Here is an 18231-nt window from a genome sequence, read left to right on the forward strand (position 1 = left end):
ATCAGTCACTTACACAACAAACAAAATAGCATTCATTTTAAATTAATTCCACAACGTTTATATTACTCCTTTAAATCATTTATATTACTCAACAATGGAACAACTCAATTACTTAACAAATTTTCTTAACAAAAGGTTAATCAACTCGGAAATGAAATACAACAATACGATGAATTTTACCAACAATTGTCAACAATTATTTAAAAATTACTAACAAATGCTCAAAACAACTACTCAAAATGTGATAAGGTTGTTATAATTTGTCATTTCCCAATGCGACATTACTCTTCCACTCTTAAAAGGAACTTCGTCCCCGAAGTTCACCTTCAAGACGACCCATAACCATTACACGAGACGATAACTTTATTCAATATTGACATTACGAAATTATATTATGCGTTGAGGCTCACAACGAACACGGTACTCCATTGGAGTTTCATCTCCGACACCATCCACCTCCATAAAACGTACAAAACCTAACAAAATACGGCCTTATGGCCAAATACAAGCCAAGGTATCTCAAAAGTCCAACCAAGCAAGTATTAAATAACTACAAATCCTTAGGAAAGAATATAAAACAACAAGAAACACATCACTCCAAGGTCGGATCCTCCATCTCCTCATCTCCACCTCCTCCTCCGGATGTGCCAGCTCTAGATGAACCTTCACCTGTGGTAGCTCCTGTACCTGAGTCTGCTCCTACTCGCCATGGTGCCAAACAACTGAAGGGGTAACTCCTAGGCTCCCCCCATGTAGTCGGATCTACGCCAAAGGAGTGGAAGACTCCACTATCATCTCCGACTCCTCTCCACCACACTTGTTGGGCCGAGGCGTTCCTAATTCCCTGCACATATGCCATCTCGTATATGTTCCGGAGAGTCAAAGTGGCAGATACCCTCTCTGTGAGCCCACTCACCCGCATCTTAGGACTAAAGGACGAAGGGTAACTGGGATACTGATACTGTGGAGGTACGGGCTGCTCTGGCTGGGTCTCAGCAACTCTCACTCTTACTCGTCTCGGACCCCTCCCCACTCTAGGTTGCTGATCCTTAGGTCTAGCCTGATCCCCCTTAGTCAGCTCTTGCATCACTTCCAAAATACCATCATCAGTAAGGTAGGTCTGTCGGGCATGTGCCTCCTCATCGTCATCGGAGTCCGATGCAACCGGCGCCGTCAAAGTCTTAGTCAGCAGAAGATGCTCAAGATCAGGTATCCTCATCCAACTCATACCCCATACTCTCCAAGCCAACCCACCACCCTCCAAAGTCCTCAACCATTTCTGGTCGATGAAGTAGTCTCAGTCTAAGGTAGGCACAAATGGGGCCATAGGTGTAAGGGTCGAGGAGGCCTCAAAGGTGGTTAACCGCTCAGCTAACCGTGTGGCAATTGCACCACAACTCAAGTACCGGGTCGCAGAGGTGGTCATTAAAACTGGGCTAGCACACACTATGGTCAGGGCACTAAAAGAAACTCTGGGGGCTCGGGTAGGGTTGAGATAGACAACTAGTAACATCACCTCATGTCAGTTTAACTTACTCACATCCTTCCTATCATAGAGCAGACAAGTCAAGGCACGAAGAAAGATCTTCAAAGTGACATGTTGAGCGTCATTTATCAACATCTTACTCGAAGAGGGGGGGGGGGGACTTGCCGGTAAAACAGGGCATATAGCTACTAATCCCACCACACTCAGTCGGGATATCCATGAAGGATCCCTTCTCCGGTCGAGCAAGGCCAAGGTGTGAAGAAAACTGATCCGTAAACAGGAGGAAAGTGGTGTTCATAAGACGAAACTCCACATTCTTAGCTACTGCATCATAGGTAAAAGAGCGCATGAACTCCAAAGTCAAGAAAGCGTAGGAATACTTCCTAAGACGATACAAACCCGTCAAACCCAAGGTTTAAAAGATATGCCTCACATCCGTCTCTATCTTAAGGTCCTCGAGGATGGTGGTGTCGATACAACTAGTAGGCTTCATACGGTGTTTCTGTAAATCAACAAAAGCCTCTCTTTGCTTAAAGTCAGCAAATACAAAGGTAGGATACTCGGGAACCGGTTGAACAGTGGGTCCCTAATTCCCCTCCCCAACTTCGGGCTCAGAAGCCCTTCCCCTCTTACTCTGACGGGTGGCAGCTGCAGGTCTTGGCATCTGTTTTAACATATATTTAGGCACACAAACAGACACTTACTTGAACAAAAGAGGTTTTCAAAGTATACTCATGGATAAAGAGAGACCAATTCAAAATAGTTTTTCACAAAATAACTCACAATTTCCAAAACATATTACTCTCACATCTCATAAAAGATGGTCTTATGGCTTTCAAAGTTCGAAAATTGCAACAACAATTAGCAACTTGGGGTATTAATCCCCTCAAAATAGCATCGCAAAAAGGTAATTATCATAAAGATTTGAGGCGAATTTCAATTTGAGGCACTTTTAAGACAAATGTTTGGGTAAAACTTGTCAAAATCAACGCCAAATATGACACCCACAACATACATTACTCAATTTTCCCTTTTTCATACTCAAAAGACAAACAAAAATTCAATTTGTAACCCAAACCCTAGAAATTTCGGTCCATATATACTCCCATATCGGTTCGATTTTTCTACTCCTAGCATCAATAATAAAAAACCTAGAGCAGTATACCAAAATATAACAACTATAAACAAAAATCCATGAGTATAAATCGAAATTTTCAGAAAAACTAACACTTTTATATGTTTCTAATTGATTAAAATCAAAGAAAAAGAGTAGCATTCTTACCTTGAATGATTTGCAAAAGAGTGCAACGAATTAACAAGACGAAAACAAGGAGATTAAGCACACAATTCACCAAGGTTGTTGAGAGAAAACAGGATTTTAGAGAATTAGGGTTAGAGTGAAACGAAATAAGAAGAAGAATGAAATTGGGAAAGTATAAGAATCCCGATAAAACACGGGTATACCAGCACTTACTCGATCGAGTAAGTTGGGTACTCGATCGAGTGGCCTCTACTCGATCGAGTTTGAGTTACTCGATCACGTTTTTGCTGGCAGTTCTAACATTGTCGATCTAATAACCCCACAACTAGATCGAGTAAGGTCTACTCGGTTGTGTAGGCACTCATACTCGGTCGAGTAAGGTTAGGAACGAGGTCAAAAGTTACGAGTTCGGTTAACGGTTCCTGCAAAACAACAACTCGTGTCGATTCTAAAGTATATTTGGATCTCGTCACTGATTATTTCATCCAATTACGATACATTAACACTAACTCAAATGTCACACAACTATCTCATCCGAACATTACACATGCCATTCCATCCTATACCAAACATTATATAAAACTTTGCAACTATGATTTGTTTCAATTCACATGAATATACATATATATATATATATATATACATATATATACATATATATATATACATATATGTATATATACATATATGTATATATACATATATATATATGTATATATATATATATGTATATATATATATATATATATATATATATATATATATATATATAATAACACATTATTCTACTTCCGCCTACGCTTATTTAAATTCAACATTCGACATATGATTACACTACATTAAGCATCCATTAAGCGATTAGCTATTATTTACTACTCACGTTTGCTCAGAGTTTCAAACATATCATCACAATTCTACAACAAGATATCTCACATACTATGCCGATTCGCAAGAGTACACAACAACACTCATCCATTGCATTCCACAATATTACATGTCAATCTATACTAACTAGAACGCATATAAAGACTCACAACTCATTACCACCATTATATTAACAAGTTCTCGTATGGAACTGTTAGCACATTCACCATCTCTATTACACCCCCCCCCCCCCCACACACACACAGTTCCAACGATTCTCAACCCTTCACGATTCATCATTACTATTTGCACGCACTAAACATTACCATAGACTCCATCACAGCTATATCTAACCCATATACCATACAAAACTATGCACATAATTCCCGACTAAAAATCCCCATACTCGGTGGCTGGCTTAAGGATATTGGGGCCATGATTTTGAAACGAGGGCGTCTTCTCACCCAAAATCAAGCATCAACCGGGGCTCCCAACATACATACACTAGGTTCATTTTATTGGACTCACTACGTTCATTAGGCTCATTAGTTACAGGTTCCAAAATCGTCGCTCTGATACCACTGTGTAACACCCTCATCTACCAAGGAGCCTTAACAAGACCTTCCCTACCAGAGAAGGACGTTACCATCTCGGTTTCCCGAGGAACAATAATAATCAAATGTCGATAAAAGAACAATTATATTGAATTACAAGTGATATAAACAAATAAATGATACAACTCGTGACTACTATCAACTATGTGAACCTATCTCTGCCATGACTCGTGGTAGACTCGTCCCTCCAAGCACCCAGCTATGATCCTGACATCAACCTGCTAAGACCGACTGCTCACCATATTGGATCACGGTAGACATAAAACAAGGAGAAGACATAACAACACCTAACCATGTCAGTAACTGAAGAAACATACAAAAGTAGACACAACAAGACGCAGCAACACACAAACACCACCTCCTCCAATCACCCACGCACCTCTGACTGCTCGAAGGTCCAGTCCTGCCGGATCACCAATCACAACCAGTAATCCACACCGCCAGTGGGGGACCGCAGCCGTTCCCACCTAAGCCCCGCTCATCTAATCCGAGCGATAACCCATGTTCCTTAATGTGAACATGACCTTCTGTGGCGGGTTCCACAAAGGGCAAATCAAGGGCGTGAAGCTACTCCCGCAAGTGACTCCACTCAGCCGAGGGCGCACCTCGCGAACCAGAGACAACAAACAATAGTGACCAATCATAACCAATCCGTACTACCAACAATGATACCAAAACCAATTAGACAATACAATCGACACACTAAACAACCAACAGTACTGAGTAGGAAAACCTATCTTTAGCAAACCGCAGCGATTCCGCGCACGACCATAAGACAACAAGCGATCACCATAACCACCTATAACGAACAATATAACCATCTATTACTACTACCATAATCACAACTGAAACCAAGGAAGAGGATGATGATGATGACAATATACCTATACATAGCATTCCGGCGACAAGACCGCTACCAGACTCAAACATCCTATCCCCATGGTGTCTCCACCCTCAAAGGCTCCAAAAGGGTGACTTAAAGTGAAGGAGAAATGATATGACGACATCTAGGTTGAGGAGAAAAGGAAAAGAAATGATTAGGGTTTCACCATGTCACGATTTAGAATTCCCCGCTGAACTCCCATTACTCGATCGAGTAAGCAACTTACTCGATCGAGTGGCCTCTACTTGATCGAGTGACTAAGATACTCGATCGAGTAGCCTCCGCTAGATCGAGTTACCCGCACTCAAAGGGTTATAACGGCACAAGGTTGACTCGTAAGGTTTCTGGCGGTATAAATAGGCGTCTAAGGTCAGTCAACGATGGTCAAAGGGTCTCTAAAAGGGCTGGTATTACACTTAATGTATTTATTTTCTTTTTTCGTTGTGATGTTATCCCCTAATTATCTTAGGTGTATTTTGTGTTAAACAACACTTATTATTTTAAGTATATTGTGTGTTAAACAACACCTATATTTTTAGGTATACTGTGTGGTCATTTATTTGAGATGGTGCTCCTGCTATGTCGACTTAATGCCTAAAGTTAGTAGTTTATTAATTTCCGGTTTAGATATGGGTGAAAAGCGGAAAAGAAAAGATGGGAAAAAGTTAAACGAAGAAGATTCAGGTGATGAGAATAATTTGGAATCGGATACTGGGTGAAGGAGCCATAGGGTTTCCCTAGAAGCAATAGAGAGAGGGATAGCTAATAAACTTGAATGGGATAAACTAACGGGGCTGCCAGATTGTATCTTTGCTGCAAAATTCGCGAGTAGGATTGATTGTTGTGTAAGAGAGTATGTGCCTCTCGGTTTTCCGCGTATAGATCAGTTGAGCAAAGACCAGAAGGAAAAGCTATGGGGGAGAATAAAGGTATGTATATACAATAATAAATGCAGTAAGATGAAATTATCTTAGTATTCGATATGTGCTATTAGCCGAAACTAACCAAATATGCTCACCATATATGCAGACAGCTTACACTGTCCCCCACGAACATAATGATTACCTAAAAAAATAGGGGAATCCTTCAGAGCATGGAAGTTAAAGGTTGCTCGGAACCACTTGTTCAACAAGAAGACCGGGGAGATAAACAAGAAACCACCAACGAAGAAGTATTGGTATGTCAGCCAGCATGATTGGTATAACTTTATTGCTTATAGGCAGTCTGATAAGTTTATGGTAATTTATCTACGACTCATTGGGATCACTTTATTAGTAATCACTTAATAAGTAATGAAATATACTTACATTACTCGATACAATTCATTTTATGAAGACTATGAGTAAGCAGAACCTAGAGAACATTTCAAAGAAAGAGAGCGTCTTTCATGGCTCCAGAGGTGGTTATAGATTGATTTAGAAGAAGCTTGTAAGTACTTAATTCCTATATTATTAGGTGTTTTATACCGATGTTATATATATATATATATATATATATATATATATATATATATATATATTGAGAGGATATCAATGTGATGAATGAATAGAAGTCAAAGCTTGGAACTGTCGTCAATCATCACGACGCTTGGGTGGCCGGTCACACTCCTAAAAATGGAAAGTTAGAATCTCCATATGATAAGGCAATCAAAGAGAAAACTGTAAGTTTGAATAAATATGTCACTCCTACCACTGGTGGTCGATTATATAAATGAGTTTAAATAAAATTTAGTTGCATAATGGTTTTCTGTGTATGTAGAGGATCCATGAGAAGGAGGTAGAGGAAGGAAAATGGAAGCCTGAAGGATGTGATGACATTGTTGCTAGGGCAATCGGCAAAACAGATCATCCAGGTCGTGTGAGAGGGGTATCGACGCATGTTGGTATTACTAAGTATTTTGGGAAAACTACTCGAAGGACAATGAGTGGTGATGATAGGGTATATAAATACTGTACTTTATTCAACATAAATATATATATATATATATATATATATATATATATATATATATATATATATATATATATATATATATATATATATATATATATATATATATATATATATATATATATATATATATATATATATATATATATATATATATGGTGAAATTATACTACTTATTTTAATCATATTCATTTCTACTACACAGCTACAAACAATGGCCAAGTTGATACTCAGAATGGTGGAAACAGGGGATAAGCCATCTGAAAAAGAGTTGGTTATGGTTCGGCAAATCATAAAGGAAGCAGGGGAGAAGAAGGAAAAAGCGGGCATGCGAAGTGAGGAAGACATGAAAAAGGATCAAGATAGGGTAGTTGAAGAGGAAGCCATGAAGGCAGGGGAGAAGGAGGTAGAGGTGGGAGCCGAAGACACGTTCTTATCGTCACCAAATCCGTCTTTTGACGAGGTATTAGCTACTACGACTAGTTTATAATTGCTGTATATATACTAATTAATTAAATTTATTAATTAAAATAGTGCATGTATATATACTAATTAATTAAAAATGTGAAGGTCGTTTGCAAGAAGCCTTGTGTTCTTTACTACAAAGCCCATGCAGTAGCATCGGGGAAAATTATTGTTGTTAGGGGAGTACCGTTCTATTACGACCAGAATCAAGAAGGTGAGGTTTAAGGCAATCAAGGCATTGCCCTCCGTAAGGGATGGAGGGAAGTAGAAGTTGTGACACCCCCATACTCCAAGTACCTTACCAGGACCACTCAGGTATAAGAACATCACCATCTCGGTTTCCCGAGGCAATGATAATCAAATGACAATAAAGAAACATAATTTAAATAGCCAAACTGTTTAAAATGATTACAAGTCAAAAACCAAACTGATAAAAGGTACAATACATGTTCTCAAAAACCAAAGGTCTAAACAACTAAAGTGTGATAGCGGAAGACTCTAATCAGCTCGTGGTGACACATCCCAGCTAGCCCAAATGGCTCTAGTCAAACCTGCTCAATAACTGCTCACCATCCTCGAATGGATCACCACAGTTTTTAAAACAATTAAACAAGGTTAGTACTAATTACACAAAATAAGATACAATACAACAATTACAAAACAGTACAATCGTCACATCAAACCCCGGTCTCCATGAACGATCTCCACGTAACAGACTACACACTAAAGTGTGTAGCCCTGCCAGAGTACCCATCGCAACAGATACTCCACACCGCCAGTGGGGGAGCGCAACCGTACCCACCAAATCCCCTCTCACCTCCGTCGAGCGATAAACACACGTCCATTAATGTGCACATCCCTTTTGTGGCGGGTTCCACAGAAGGCAAATCATGGGCGTGAAGCCACTCCCACAAGTGACTCCACTCAGCCAAGGAAACTCCCCGAAGAATACAGACAGATAATCAGCAATCACAATACAACTCAATAACCGTCTGAAACAATCAACATTACTAAATGCAGCACAATTCACCACACATATCATGTAACTAATACTGAGTAGGGAAAACCTTACCTGAAATGCAATCACAAGCAGCAGACGATCTAATAGCTGACTCAAAAACACTCTTCTACGAATTCTCCTCCTATTCACATAATCATATAATTACTAACAATCACAATAACCATCAAAACCCCCAATCCCCCAAATTAGGGTTTAAACAAAGTTCATTAAAAGCTATAAAATTGGTATGTAGATCTTACCCTCGACGCAAGGATCACAAGGACACAAAGAATGATGAAATCCGACCTCTCAAGCTCCGGGAATTGCCAATAACACGGATGATGCGAATACCGTAGTCTTAATCTCCTTTTTAAGATTATTAGGTTTGTAAAAGCGTTTAACAAAGATGACGGAATGAATTATATACTAATCCGTGTTATTAACAAAACTCGTCAAAATAATGCCCGTTAACCGACCTCCTCGATCGAGTAACTAACGTACTCGATCGAGTGCCACTTACTCGATCGAGTACCAAGGCTACTCAATCGAGTACCCTACAGACAGACTACTGTTTCGTAAATCAAAACACCCTTACTCGACAGAGTAAGGCCCACCAGATAGAGTACCCAGAGACACATAAAACCGTAGTATTACAGAAGTGACCGACTTATATATGGAGGAGTATGGTACTTTAATAGTACCACTTAGTGATAATAGGCGTTTGCAAGATTTCGTGGGTGCTATTGTGCAATGGCCTGAAGCATTCATTAGTGTTGACATCTCCAGGGTAGTTATGCTAAAGCGAACGCATTTTATGTAACACCCCCATACTCCAAGTGGCTTACCAGGACCACTCAGGTATGAGGACATTACCATCTCAGTTACCCGAGGCAATGATAATCAAATAAACAATGAAGAAACAACGTTTAAATATAAATACTTAGTGAAGAGTACAATTCTCAAAACCAAACCAAAATGCAATACATGTTCTCAAACTGACTGTTCTAACTGAAATGTAAATAACTAATAAGCTCCAGCGGAAGACTCCTATCATCATGTCGTGGCCATCCCAGCTATCACAGTACTCATCTCAATACCTGCTCAATATCTGCTCACCATCCCCGAATGGATCACCGCAGGTTTACAAAACAACACCGGGGTCAGTACTAATCACACAACTTAATATATATTAACAATAAGATAAAAGATGACTTAAGCGTCACACACGCACAATCACGCCAAATCCAATCATCTCAATCGATCGTCCTTTGGACCAGACCACGCCCGATGGGGGACCGCAGCCGTACCCACCAAATCCCCGCTCCACATAGTGAGCGATGACCCTGTCCATTAATGTGCACATCCCTTCTGTGGTGGGTTCCACAGAAGGCGAAACTAGGGCGTGAAGCCACTCCCGCAAGTGACCCCACTCAGCCGAGGCCACGCCTCGAGAACCACAGACAACAACCACAAACACAATAGCAATTACAACCGTCACAATACAATTACTATATCAACAAACAATCTCAACACATCAACCAATATCCCATTATGGGACTAATACTGAGTAGGAAATCCTACCTGGTAAGCACACAATCAGACGGTCTCTCTCTTCTTTGAATCAAAAGCTTCTTCTATGAACCCTCCTCCTATCATACAACACATAAAGGCTACCAAATCACATACTACACATAAAACCCCCAAATCTCTAAATTAGGGTTTAACCAAATCAAAGGAAAGACAATAAAAAGGGTACACAGATCTTACCCTCGACGCAAGGAACTCAACGGTATAATCAACGCTAAGAACTAACCTTCCAAACTCCGGGTATTGCTAATAATGCGATTAGGATGAAGAACTTGCTTGCTTTCTCTCTTAAACAGTAATTTAGGTTTTGTAAAAGTGATTTAGAATAATGACGACAAAGCTTATATACCTTAATCGCATAATTAACAAAACCCGAGAAAACTCCCCGTAAAACCGGATACTCGATCGAGTACCCGAGGTACTCGATCGAGTACCCCCTTACTCGATCGAGTGCCCCAGCTACTCGATCGACTACCCAACAGGTCAGAAACTTTTCTAAAACGCAACTTACCCTTACTCGACAGAGTAAGGCCTACTCGATAGAGTACCCCAAGACTTATAAATACGGAGTATTACAGTGGTTTCAGGATCCTGAAACCTGTAACCAATGAACCTAATGAACGTAGGGAGTCAATTAAAATGAACCCGGGGTAAAAGTTGTAGGAGCTAATGCAAAGGCTTGGGAGACGTCCTAAAGTCGCGAGGTCGCCTACAATTTTGAACCGGTCACATGGGGGGAGTGTTTGTCGAGTCGTATGTGTGTTTGGTTAACTTGTGTAAGAATATGATGAAATGTGTGATTGTTGGATGTTGAAGTAGAAAGTTAAGAATGTGAAAGAAAATTGAAGATGTGTGGAAACTGTTGATGGTATGATAGCATGTTGAATGTTTTACAATGTGGCATTTAATAACATGATGAAGTGATCTCGTAGATCGTATGAAAAGATGCGTAGCATGTTTAGTTATGATATAATGTGGTTTTATAAAGTTTAGCATGTTAGCACATGACGTAGCATGCGGGTAGCTTTTATGAATTGGCATGACTCGATCGAGTGGGACTGACTCGATCGGGTGGGTGTTTGACGATTTTGAGTCCAGAATCGTGTTTTTGGGTACTCGATCGAGTAACTAGGGGTACTCGATCGAGTAGGGGGTCACTCGATCTAGCTACTCGGTCGAGTATGTTAGAGATCAGAAGGTCTGTTTGGGGTCTGATGTTTGGGTACTCGATCGAGTATGTTGGGCACTCGATCGAGTAGCCCGTTACTCGATCGAGTGTGTTTGGGAACTCGATCGAGTAGGTTCTGGGCAGCGTGTTTTCATGTTTTGAGGTTTAGTACGTGTGTTTATGTCTACCCTTTCTTATATATAGTTTCAAGATGCCGCCCAAGAAGATTGCTTTGTATGCGAGAGCTGAGCTTATGAATATAGATGACATCGTTAAGATGTTGGAGCATTAGGATGCTCTCACTGAGGCTTTAAAGACTGTGGGGAAAGATAAGGATAAGGATAAGGAGAAGGAGGTTGATCATTCTAAAATCAGCCTCTATATCGCGAGGTTTAACCCGAAAATGTACAAGGGAGTTGGGGAGCCTAACCTTCTTGATAGTTGGCTGAGAGAGATGGAGAACATATTAGATTTGGTTCACTGTCCTGATGAGATGAGAGTGGAACAGGCTGCGTTCTATCTGAGGGAGGCAGCTGGCAAGTGGTGGGATACAGTGAAAGTGAGTGCTAAGGAGATATATACAAACGAAGGGTTACCTGCTATACCTTGGGAGGAGTTCCGTAGGGCTGTGAGGAAGAAGTTTGTACCGGAACATGTGAGGAGTAAGTTGAGGGAAGAGTTTGACAGCTTTAAGATGACCGCTGAGATGTTTGTGGCCGAGTACTACAGGCAATTCAATGAGAAGTCTAGGTATGCTGAGGATATGGGTTTGAGTGAGGAGAACCTGGCGTTGAGGTTTGAGAGGGGGTTGACCCCTAAGATTATGGATAAGTTACCCGTGGGGATCCTTACTTATGTTAAGGAAGCTTATGAGAGGGCTGGGAGAGCTGAGAGATTGGTGGAGATGGCTCAGGAGAGGTTAGGTGTTGAGAAGAGGAAGTCTGAGAGCGAGGGTGGTGGCCAATCTAATCACAAGAAAGGCAACCACAATCAGTCTAAGGGGTTTTCTTCTGGGTCAGGGTTCAGTGCTGGGGCTTCCTTTGGGCGTGGCCGTGGAAGTGTGAGTAATAGTTGGGGAGTGACCTTGATGCGACCATAATTGGCGCATATTTAGCCCCCGAATTACCCTTGTTTTCATGCTTTTTAGTGCCTATTTGGGTCATTTCTTATCTTTAGTTCTTTGTTTTGCATATTCTTTGAGATTTTGATCCCTTGGTAGGAAAGGAGTAAGAATCTTGCATTTTCATGGCAAAACAAGGCTAAATTGATCATATTCAATGACCAAGCATCAAGGAGAGACAAGACTAGAAGGCCTTTGTACATAGCATAGTAGAAGAGCATTGTTGAGAAAAGGATCCTTGAGTCCCCAAGGAAATCCCCAAGGAATTCATGAAGAAAAGGGAAGAAAAAGAAGAAGGAAAGCTGCTGAACTACAATCCGAACGGATTGTAGAGAATTCGTCCGTCCTCGCCAGTCCGAGCGTCTTCACCAGGAATCCGCTCGGATTCCCCATGCCCAGTCCGAGCGTCTTGTTCCTTGATCCGCTCGGATCGTCCACCCCAGATCCGGCCGTCCCGACTCCCAGCCGCACGGATCACAGCACAGCACAGTTTCGTTCTTCAAGCTACGAAATGGAGAAGCCCTTCTCTCGGATAATCCCGGAGGCTCCTTGCTCAACTTAAAAAGTGTAATTACTAGTTTAGCCCTTAGTTAACCCTAATGCATCCTCCCTAATTTTCACTATAAATACCCCATTAGTCTAATTAGAGGAGAATGTTCTTCTTATCAATATTTAGGGTAGTTAATATCAATCAAATCTCTCTTCAATATTGTAATCAAGTATTAATCAAGTTTTAATCCAAGTTTTAGTTCTTAAATCTCTCTCTTGTTCTTACTTTATTTTGGGTAATTGAAGATTATTTGGGTTATTATTGGGAGATTGACAACCTCTCAATCTAGGATTCAAGTACTTCTATTATTCTTGCTTTATTATTGGAATCATTAGTAGGTATAATCTCTTAATCCCTTTTTAATTATTGCTAATTACTTTCATTTATTCATCATGTTTTATTATGTTAGTATGATTGACAACCTTTCTAGCATGATCAATATGATAATGAGTGAGTAGTCTCTTAGCTAGGGTTTAATGGGTGATTAGGGGAAACCAACATGGGGAATGATTCATGCTTAAATTAATATGCTTTCATATCTTATTTGCTTGCTTGTTTTGATCTTAATACATGCACATGTTATATTTGATGAAATGCTAAGCCTATGAATCCTTGCATTTACTATCATCTTCTATCCTTTCAACTTGACTTGTAAGACATAACCCAACTCGAGTCTTGTTAGACCATGCATGTGTTAAGTAGGGAAGATTAAGTCGACTTGTAGGTGTTGTACAATCCAAGAGATTCGGCTCCGGGACCCAAACTTTCCTAGGATTGTAAGATATAACCCAACTCGATCCATCACAACAATAATTGCTTGCTTATAATTTGAGAACATGTTTGTATGATCATATCCCATGATTCCCCTATGAACCCATGACACCCTAGTGCTTTTAATCAATTGTTTACACCCTCATTTTATTTATCTTGTTAGTTTATTTTCATTGCTATCTTAGTTTAGTAACCTTCTACATCAACCCAATTTGTGACACCCCTAGACACCACTAGTTACAATAGAATCTTCATTTCAATACCCGTCCCTTGGGATCCGACCTTTACTTGCCTCTTTACTAATTGTAGAGTTGTTTGTGAAGTATAAATTGTGTTTTGTATCGACCATTGACCAACGACCACATATGCTTAATTGTGAACACCAAATGGCTCCGACCAAAAATGGCGCCGTTGCCGGGGACGGTGTTTAATTGATTTAAGATTTCTTTTATTGTTTTTAGTTGTGTCTTTTTCACCTTGGGGAAGTAAAACTCCTCAAGGTTTGTTCTAATTGTTTTTGAGTTGTTTGATATTTTGCATGTCTAGAAGGATACAAAGAGATTTGTTACCTTTTGACCGTGAAATCGAAAGAACCTTGACGAATAATAGGAGACTTGTTAGGAGGAATTTGGGAGGTGTTGGTGAAGTTGTTCAACCCACTAGTGAGTTTGTCAATCCTTTCGCAATAGAAGGAGAAGAAAACCCATTAAACAATACCACACAAAATCCACCTACAATGCCTAAATTCTCGTCACACTCTATACCCACCGAGGAGGATCTACCAAATGGTACTCCTACCCCACAACATCTTACCGGAAACTTTATTGCCAAGTCCGCCTTCATTCAACTAGTTGAGAGGAGCCAATTCGGGGGAATGCCTAGTGAGGACCCTCATTCTCATATGGAAACATTTTGTGATTATTGTGAAGCTATCTCTCAAACGGGCGTGACTCAAGACCAAATAAGATGGGTCTTATTTCCTTTTTCGTTAATCGGCACCGCAAAGCAATGGTTGAAGGGCCTTGATAAGGCCACCCTTGGAATAGATTCTTGGAAGAAGCTAGCTCTAGCTTTCTACAAAAATTTCTACCCACCGGAAAAGACTAATATGCTAAGAGCTCAAATTACGGGTTTTAAGCAAAGGGATGAAGAATCTTTGTATGAAGCTTGGGAGCGGTTCAAAGGTATTTGTCGCTCATGTCCTCACCATGGACTTAGCGAATGGTTTTTAGTGCAACAATTTTGGAATGGTTTATATGAAGATTCAAGGAACATTCTCAATATGGGATCAAATGGAATGTTCACCGAAGTTGATGACAATCAAACATGGAACAAGATTGAGGAAATGGCGGTCCATAATTCGCAATATAGTAGGCCTCGCAAGGCTACTAGAGGAGGAAAGTATGAAGTGGACACCGTTACTCAATTGGGTGCTCAACTTAGTGCTCACATTGACACAATCAACTTGAAGTTTGAACAAGCTATGGCTAGACTTGAGGAAAGCTCAAAATCATCAAAGCATCATGTCAATGCCATGACGGCATCCTCATCAATCCCAAGCGGGATATGTGAGAATTGTGGAACCTTGGGTCATGACTCAAGTGAATGTAGGGAACAACCGAGCAAGTCAATGCTTTCCAAGCTTACAAAAGTGGTACCCCTTATTCAAATTTTTACAATGAAAACACCAAGTTCCATCCAAATCTCTCATACAAAAGCCAAAATGTCCAAAACCCTCAAACAACATACACTCCACCACCCATGAGAAATCAAAATCAAAGACCCTTTTTCAATCAAAACCAAGGTTACCAAAATCAAAACCCATACAATCACCACAATGACCAAAGTTTTGATGTCCAAAAAGCGGTCCTTCAAATGCAAAAGAATCAACAAGAATTTTTCACCCAAATGCAAAAAGATAGCCAAGCAAAAGACACCACCATCAACAACATTCTAGCTCACACCAAGATGTTGGAAACACAATTGACCCAACTAGCATCTTCGAGCTCACAAAGACAAAAGGGGCAATTACCACCTCAAGGTAATCCCCTAGACATGAAACGGTTAGTGCCATTCACTTGAGAAGTGGTACAAGATATGAAGCACCGAAGGAGCAAGTTGAGGATGAAGTTGTGAGAGCTAGTGAGAATGAAGTTGTGGTGCAAGGTCCCAAAGAAGGGGAATCATCAAAAGAAGAAAGCTCAAAGAAAAATGAAGACAAAGCCAAATAAAAGGAGCCCATTGTGATTAGACTTCCTTTTCCAAGTCGACAAGCCAAGCCTAAATTTGATGATCAACTTGGAAAGTTCATGGAAATTGTGAAGAACTTAGAAGTCTCAATTCCTTTCACGGAATTAATCAATCACGTTCCGGCCTATGCAAAGTACATGAAAGATATCCTCACAAAGAAGAAGTCGATCCGGAAACTTGAGACTATCGCCTTCACTAAGGTGAGTAGTGCAATACTTCAAGGAAGTTCACCTCCAAAGTTAAAGGATCCAGGAAGCTTCGAATACCGTGTACCATTGGCGACACAACGATCAACAAAGCCTTATGTGATCTAGGGGCTAGTGTGAGTGTCATGCCGTACTCGGTAAGTAAAAGGTTGGGAATGGGAGAGCTTAAATGTACCAATATCACTCTTCAAATGGCCGATAGATCGACGAAGACACCATTAGGGATATGGGAAGATGTCCCCGTGCGAATTGGGAAGTTTTTCATCCCGGTAGACTTTGTCATTGTTGATATGGAGGAAGATTCCAACATTCCAATCATCTTAGGAAGACCTTTCCTACACACCACGGGTGCGGTGATTGATGTGAAACATGGAGAGCTCACTCTAGAAGTGGGAGATGAAAGCATAACTTTTAATCTTGACAAGACCATGAGAGCTCCTCGTTTGCATGAGCCATGTTTCATGATTGATCATTATATTAGGAAAGATGAGAAGAAGAAATCGGAACTCCAATGGAGGAAGAAAGTTGAAGATGCTCCATTCAAAGAGCAAGTGAATTGTGACAAGGAGAGCTTGCAAAGCTCATCAAAATCAACCAAGGAAGAAGATGATGGCCTCATTGGCCAAAAGAAGAAATTGGGAGAGTTGTCTCCATCCAAGCAAGAGATTTTCAATGATCAACTCAATGAAGTTTGTGGTCTTTGGGACGACGAATTTGAAGGGATCTTTAATCCCTACATTGGGCATGCCATCGATCATGATCAACAACAAGGGCCACGGTCTATTGAGGACCTCTACCATAACAATGAACAAGCTTTTAATTACTTCTTCGAGGTGTTGAGCAACATCAACAACACCTTGAACATGCCTCCTTGACATCTCATCAAGAATGAGAGTTTGGTGGAGTCCTCCCTAAACCACCACTTGTAAATATTTCTAACTCCCTAACTTACATTTCAATTTTCGTATTGCATTTTTGTCATTCTTGGATTTATTTTATTTACTTTGATCAAAATAATTGTCATGAAAAGAGAGAAGTGAGGGAGGGACTAATGATTTTAATTGATGTGTAGTGCTTTACCTTAGTGTGGGGATGGCAATTGCCTAGGCTATTCATGCCTTAGTAGTGCCCCCACAATGAAGAACACAAGATTTGAAAGACAGAAAGAAAGAATGATAAGGGAATGCGTTGGTGCACGGATAGACCTGAATCCGTGTACACAAGGACCAATCCGAGCGGGTTCCTGAGAATCCGCCCGTCGAGAGGATCCGAGCGCCCCTGCCGAGAAGACGCCCGTCTTACGTAATCCGTCCGTCTTATAGACAATCCGCCCGTCTTGCGGTGAAGAAAAACAAAGAAAAATCTCGGACAAGAATCCGTCCGTCCTGCAAGAAATCCGCCCGTCTTACCTCAGTAGAATCCGAGCGGATTGCCCAGAATCCGCCCGTCTCTAGGCGGGATTTTTGAAAATTTGAAGCTGAAGAATCCGAGCGGATTGCGCCTAATCCGCACGGATTGCCCCTGCGTCCTAATATTGTCGAGTTCTTTAAATACCCACCCCATCTTCATTCATTCATTCATTCACTCATAAACACTACCCATAACATCAAAACCCTCATCCTCTCCATCTCAAAAACAAAAACCCTCAACAAAACTCACCAAAATCAAATCAAACCATCTTTCAAATAACAAATCAATCACTCCATCTTCATTAACAATCAAAACCAAGCACAAAATCTTCACCTTTGAATTGATTTTTGTTCTCATAAAGGCAAAGCCTTTCACTTTCAAAATCGATTTGTGCATTCTACAAATTGAAGATTTTTGATCTTTTTCTTGGTTAGCTCATCAAATGGCAAGAACAAAGGGAGCAACAAAAGCAAAGGCAAAGGCAACAAAGGCACCAAAGACTACATCTCTCTCTCAAAGGCAAAAAGCTCTACAAATGAAGAAGGCTTTGGCAATGGTGGTATCAACACCAAGCTTGGAAGTGCAACCACCTCAACAAATTCCTATGGAAGCATCACCCTCTACTCCGGTAATTAATCAACTCTTG

General features: G+C 40.6%; 1 non-coding gene across 1 annotated transcript; it reads right to left on the reverse strand.

Moving 5' to 3' along the window:
- Positions 1 to 14827: 14827 nt before the first annotated feature.
- Positions 14828 to 14934, reverse strand: LOC141650574 (small nucleolar RNA R71). The gene has a single exon (XR_012546599.1). It is a non-coding gene; the product is annotated as a small nucleolar RNA R71 (small nucleolar RNA).
- Positions 14935 to 18231: the final 3297 nt, after the last annotated feature.

This window comes from Silene latifolia, chromosome 3, assembly GCF_048544455.1.
Source record: "Silene latifolia isolate original U9 population chromosome 3, ASM4854445v1, whole genome shotgun sequence".
NCBI lineage: Eukaryota > Viridiplantae > Streptophyta > Magnoliopsida > Caryophyllales > Caryophyllaceae > Silene > Silene latifolia.